A 6606-nucleotide genomic window follows, 5' to 3' on the forward strand; every position below is an offset into this window, starting at 1 on the left:
TTACGTTAAGTGTTTTTTACCCCTTTCAAACCCCCGCCTTTGTTCACGGCCCAGACCCCCCCGCACTTGTTTCCCCTGCCAGTGTTTTTGGGAAAATGTCAATCCCCGATAAAATTAAAGGGGGTTTCCCGTTTTTGCCTTTCCTATAAAGATGGTTGTTTGTGTGTGGTTTGGTGGTGGGGTGTTTGGTTTTTGAGGGTTGGTGGGTTGGGGTTTTGTGTGGGTTTTGTTGTGGATGAACTTGTAGGAAAGGGGAAAACCATTGGTTACAAAGAAAACCCAAAAGCTAGGAAATGAAACAATTATTTGGAGGCTGCTACACAGGAATGGAGGAATAGATATAAAAACCAAACTGGACCTAATGAAAATATCAGAAAATTTAAAGAAGAAAAGGGGTTTATAATTGTAGAAATTAGGCATCAGATAACAAGGGGGGGTGAATAAAGTGTTCAGCATAAGGATGCATTGGGCATCTTTTTGTCGTTTTTTGTTTGAAGATTTGTTTTGGATTTTTTGGGAGGGATTTTTGTTGTTGGTTGTTTTTGGGGGTTTAAACAAGTATTTAATTTTTTCTTGGCTTTTTTTTTATCTTTTTTTGGGCTTACCTGGGGAAGGAAAACTGAAGTTTTTCCATCCCCCCCCCTCTTCCCCCCTCCCGTGGGGGGGGTGGGGGGAGGGTTTTCAATATTGGGCCCAGCAGAATGGAATAAACTAATAATGGCAAGCAAGAAAGCGCAACTTTGGTAGATGTGAAATGTCTGAACAGAAAGGCATTACCCTAACCTACTAAAGGGGGTACAGGCGTATTTTCCCTCCCCACACTAAAAGGGTTTGCCTGCGAACTTGGAAGGTACCCCCCCCACCCAAAACTGAACCCTTTTCCAAAAAGAAGGAAAAAAGAACACAAGGGGGCAAAAACCCCCCCAACACAGAGGGCTGAAAAAGAAATTTCCCAATCTTCCCAAACCATCCTATGCAGTAGCTTGGGGCTGGACAGTGGGCGCAGGGGCCAGAACGGCTCCCCAAAAAGGTTTCTAATGGGGACTAACAAGGGAAGAATAAAAAGAGGTGAAAAAAGGTTAAATACTCGAAAGCCTTGAAAGCGTTTAAACAAACCCCTCCTAGAACGAAAAGGAAACCGTTAAAAGGGGTTTTCCAAACCCAATTTGCGGGAACGCTTACTGTTAAAAGGGAGGCCAAAATCCCCAACAAGTTAAAGTTGGCTTTTCCCCCAACTGTCAGGAAAGAGCGCGATTGATATTGGGCCTTTGGGGCCTTACAGAAAGATTTCAATGAGTTTTTTTTTAAAAACCCCCCCCTATTCCCCCTGGAGAAACGTTTTCTTATCGTCTCGGGCAAAAACCACCACTTAAAAAATTGGTGTTGATGAGAAATTTTTGTAAATGCTCTTTTAGGGGATGGTGCATGTTTTTTTTTAAACATTGCAATAAATACCTACATTAAGGATAATTGACTGAACTGTGGTTTGGATATGTAAAATGTTTGCTATGCATTAAGTATAGGCACATTCAGTGTATTTTGGTTGGGGTGCATTGTCAGTATACTTTAAGGAGGTTGCATGAAATGTGTTTTAGATGTGGTACATGAAGTGTATGTGGACCTGAAACAGTATGGACATATTGATGACATATTGTCAGTACCACTTAACGTGAAACTTCAGTGACATGGGGGTGGTGGTGGAGGGTCATAGAATATTATCTCTGATTCATGCATATCTTACGGTCACATCAGTGGTTCACTTTTATTCACGACCAGTCCTGGTACTACCGAACAACTTAGAGCTGTTTTTGGAAAGCGAAAGGGAACGCTGTTCTATGCACTGGTTGAATGGAAACAGATCTGGTTGTGTGTTGTCAATGATGACAGTGTACTACAGCAGATTACATACATGCCCTGTGTTGTCTTCAGAGCCAGAAGAGTCCTTTCCTTTACCGCCCCCTGATTCCGTGGGGACGTGTTTCTGACAGCTCATCCCTGGGGAAAGAAACGCAAGGGTCCGATCCGCCTCATTAAAATCCCACTGTACGGGCCAAGGAGCCTATAAATGGGTGTTTATTTATGGGGAAATTGTGGTGGTGTGTGTGTGTGTGTGTGTGTGTGTGGGGTGGGGGTGTGTGTGTTTAAAAATAAAAGGCTTTTTTTGAAGATTTTGAAACTGTAAAAAAAACGAGGGGAAATTTTTGCAATAACACAAAGAAACACTATTTTGTTTTTTCATTTTGGGGGTTTGTTTAGACAAAAGGGGAACTACTGAATAGATGTTCTCTATTTTCCATTGACCTCCCCAGATATCTACATTTATTGATAATATTTTCGTCTACAGTTTGTTTAATTCCATGCCCTTTCCATCACATTTTTGCAATTCGTCTATTCTACAAGGACGATTTCATTTTTTTTAAGGTGAAGGTCTTCTCTGTATTGAGACCCGTATTAAAAAAAAAGTGATTTGTAATAACACTAGGAAACATGAGAATCTACTGACATTTTGGGGGGCGCATGGGATTTCTATTGACTAGGGAATTCAGGGTGAGTTTATTAACACCGGGGATGCACAGGTGATTCAAATGACCCCTAGGGTGCAGCGGGTAGTTCTTTTGACACTGGGGATGCAGATGGTGAGTTCTATTGACACTGGGTAGGGCAGCAGGTGATTCTATTAACACAAAGGTATGCGCAGTGGTTCAATTTAACACCGGGGTTTGCAGCATGGTGATTCTTTTAACACCGGGGAGCAGCTGTGAGTTCTTTTAACACCGGGGGATGCAGCAGGTGATTTATTAAACCCCTAGGATGGCAGCGGTGATTCAATTGACCCTTTAAGGGCAGATGGTGATTTCTATTGACACCTAGGATGGCAGCATGGTAGTTCTTTTGTTTTTCCGGGGGGAAAAACCTGGGGATGGCAGCATGGTGATTCTATTGAACGGGGGATGGCAATGGTGAATTAAAATGGACACCTATTGGGTGGCAGCATGGATTCTATTCACTAGGATGCAGCTGGGATTTCTATAACCCCGTAGGGGGTTTTTTTGCCAGCAGGGTGATTTTCTATTAACCCCAAGGTTGCAAAATTTTTTTCTTTTCACCAGGATGGGCATGGTGGTTCATTGAACCTAGGTTTGGCAGCTGGGATTTCTATTGACCCTTAGGAGGGCACTGGGGAGTTCTATTGACCCCTAGAGAAAGGGGCACCCCTTAAAGGGGGGGAGTTTAAAACACCTATTTGGAAGGGGGGCCCACCCCAATAGGGGGGGAAAATTCTATTGACCCTAGGGAGGGCAGATGGTGATTTTCTATGCACATAGGATGCAATGGTGAGTTTTTTAAAAGGGGGCACAGGGTTTAAAACCCAGAATGGGGTGATTCTTTGAACCTAGGGGGCAGCAGGTGAATTCCCTAGGGACACCTTATTTTGGAATGTCACCCGGGTGATTCTATTGCACCAGGGATGGCTTATGGCGATTTCTATTTCCCCAAAAGGATGGCAAAAATGGGGGTTTTTTAACCCAAAAGGTTGTAGCATTTTATTCTATTGTCACATTGGAACCTATGACACCTAGGGATGGCAGCATGGGGTTCTTTTGACCCCTAGGTTGGCAGTTTTTTTGGGTTGGAGTTTCCTATTGCACCGGGGGATGGCAATGGTGGTTTTTGACATAGGTATGGCACATGGGTTTTTTAAACCCCAAGGGAGGGGCAGTATTGGTGGGTTCATTGACACCTAGGTGGGGGGCAGCAAGGTGAAAGGGTTTTTTTAACCCTTTAGGAAGGGGTAAACAGGGTTTTTTTTTGGGTTAAAAAGTTTTCTTTTTTAAAAAACAAAAAGGGAATTTGGCCAGGGGGGTGATTGGTTATCCTTTTGTGAAAATATGAGAAAAGAAGCCGTTCAGATTGAAAAAATCTTTTTGCCCTTGTTTTTATTACACTTTGTGATCCTATCCCAAATCAAACTGTTTCTTTGCTTTCCTCCCTTGATCTGAGTTGACTAGGAAACAACAACAACAACAACAAAAACCATCCTTCGAAAATGGAACCTGTTTTCGATAAGAATTTTACAACAGAATTAACAGGATTTTGTTTCCTTTCCGTCTATTCTATTGATATATCACATTACTGTTGTATGTTATATCTTACCTGTTGTCAGAGTGCCAGTAATGATTGATTATACGTAACATTTGATATCGCAGTTTTGGGTTACCTGTTTTCAGATTACATGGCAAAGGCTGATGATGCTGTAACACATTACAGTGTGGTTGTGTCACATTACCTGTTTTCAGAGTAGCCCACAGGGTAGCATTGCTGTCACCAGTAGCAACTGTCAAGGTACAAAGGAGATCGAAGTTGTTCCTGAGGCTGCTTATATTTTCAGTGAGTAAACATCCATTCATTTAAAAGAATGGGTGCCCATAAAGGGACAAAGAGAGAAGGGGGAGGGGAAAAGGGGAGTGAGAGAGAAGAGAGAAAAAAAAGGAGGAGGAAGGTGTGTGGGGGGGAGAGGAGGGAGAGGAGGGAAAAAAAAGAGAAGGAAAAAGGGAGAGATTGGTTTTGGAGGAGAGGAGAGGGAGAGAGAGAGGGAGAAAGGAGAAAAGGGAGGGGTTTGTGGGAGAGAGGGGGGGGAGAGAGAGGGGGGAGAAGGAGGAGAGAGATGTGGGTGTGGGGGTGTGTGAAAAACCACACCACCCCCCACCCCCAAACCCCAACACCCCCAACACAAAACACACACAGATGTTTTTTTCTATTGAAACAGATGTACATGTTTTAAAGTTCTCCTGCCCTAGGGCCACGCCCCCAGGTTGGTGGACAAAACCACTGAATGTAATACGGGTGAAAATTTAGTAAAAAATGTTTTTAAAGAAGAATATGTTGGAACAATGTGCCTTGTTTCCGGTGGAAAGGTGGACTGTAACACTGAATGTCGCTTTCCCTGCAAAAAAATGGAAAAAAAATAGGGGGTGCTTTTCGTTTTTTAAAAAAATTATTTTTTAAAAATCGGTTTGGGTTTTTAAATCTCTGCAAAGTTGGGGGGGAAAAACTGGCTTGCTTTTTAAAAGGGTTTAAAAACCCTGAAAGTGGGGTCTCTCCCCTTAAAAGGTTGGTTAAAAAATTTGGTGGGGTTTAAAATGACAAAAAACCCCCCCAAAGTTGTGTGTGGACAAGTTGAGAAACTTTAAAACTGATGAAAATTCTGCTGTTTCATCAGGAGACCAGTGATGAATATTGAGCTTTGAGACTGCCTTTCCTTCAGGTGGCCCCATATACAAAGGTCACTATTCATGTTTTCTATGTGTTATACAGCTTTGTAGTAGAGTATAGCTGTAAACTGAGTTAAAGTGGCCTTCTGTCGGAGACATTCCAGTACATGGCGTTTTGATTGTTGGGTATTATGGAACTGATAGAGTGAATTCAGTATGTGAACTGACAGCATCCGTGTTTATTTCAGGTCTTTGCCAGAACATCATCTCATGCTGGGACAATATCAACAACAGATGTGACAGTCCAAGCCAAACGTAAGTTCAGCCAGTGTTGTGGTGACTTGTGAATACTTGTCGTGTCAGTGAGAATCCTTTGAGATAGTGTTTGTTTAAGCTGTGCAACAGAAATTTTTGTGCAAGAAAATCCCTTGTTTTCTTTTTCTTTCTTTTTTTTTTAATCACACATTGGGTATACTAATGCCTATTTCACGTAAAACAAAATATTTTATAATTTTGTCATTGCAGCACATTGCCCTGTGTGAAAAGTTAGGCTACTATTCCCTGGGTGAGGACATCATTACAGTCTGGACCATCCACATTTCAGACAACTCATGAAAAACGAACTTTTTGCAGATTTTGGTCAAGGACAACACCTTTGAAGCCTCGGGCTATTTTTCATGTTCTGAGTAAGTGTTGCACCATGGTTATCATGTTATCGAAAGGCCTAGTATCCAGTCCACTTTTGAGCCCGCAGCGGAGAGGAGAGGCAATGACCAAACGACGAAGTCACCCCTTTGAGGTGGTAAGGTCGGGCCTCTGACGTCAAAATGTTTGAGAGATTTTTTTTCCAGCGACCCTGCCCAACAACTATTTTTCGTACAGTTTTTTTCCTGTAGGTCATTTTTTACCCCCTCTACGCTTCCACCCGCAAAAACCCCAGACCTAAAACAAAACTTTTACTGAAACCCCCAAAAGGGGCCAGACTTCACAAAACCCGCACTAAAACAAGCCTGTTCACGCAGCCCCCAAATGTCATTTGGCCCCGAACCCCTTCAACACCTATTCCCACCTCAACCCCCCTACACAACCGGGACCCTGGTTCACTGCAGCCCCCAGATGAAACCAAGGTTCAAGAACCCAGACACTAAAACACACCGGTTTAACCTGGGGTTTCATGTAGGTCAGGGGAGAACCAAATCCTCACCCACCCCAACACAACAACACAGCCGGGTTCACTGCGCTCTGTAGGCTTTTTGGTCAGCATCATTCAACATCCCATCCTTCACATCAACATTTAACAACACAGTTTTTCATTCCCCCCCAAAAACGGGAAAACCAGAGGGTTCACAGGGGTGCAGGGGGGGAAGGCAAAATACGACCACCGGTGACCTCA

This window comes from Babylonia areolata, chromosome 6, assembly GCF_041734735.1.
Source record: "Babylonia areolata isolate BAREFJ2019XMU chromosome 6, ASM4173473v1, whole genome shotgun sequence".
Classification (NCBI taxonomy): Eukaryota; Metazoa; Mollusca; class Gastropoda; order Neogastropoda; family Buccinidae; genus Babylonia; species Babylonia areolata.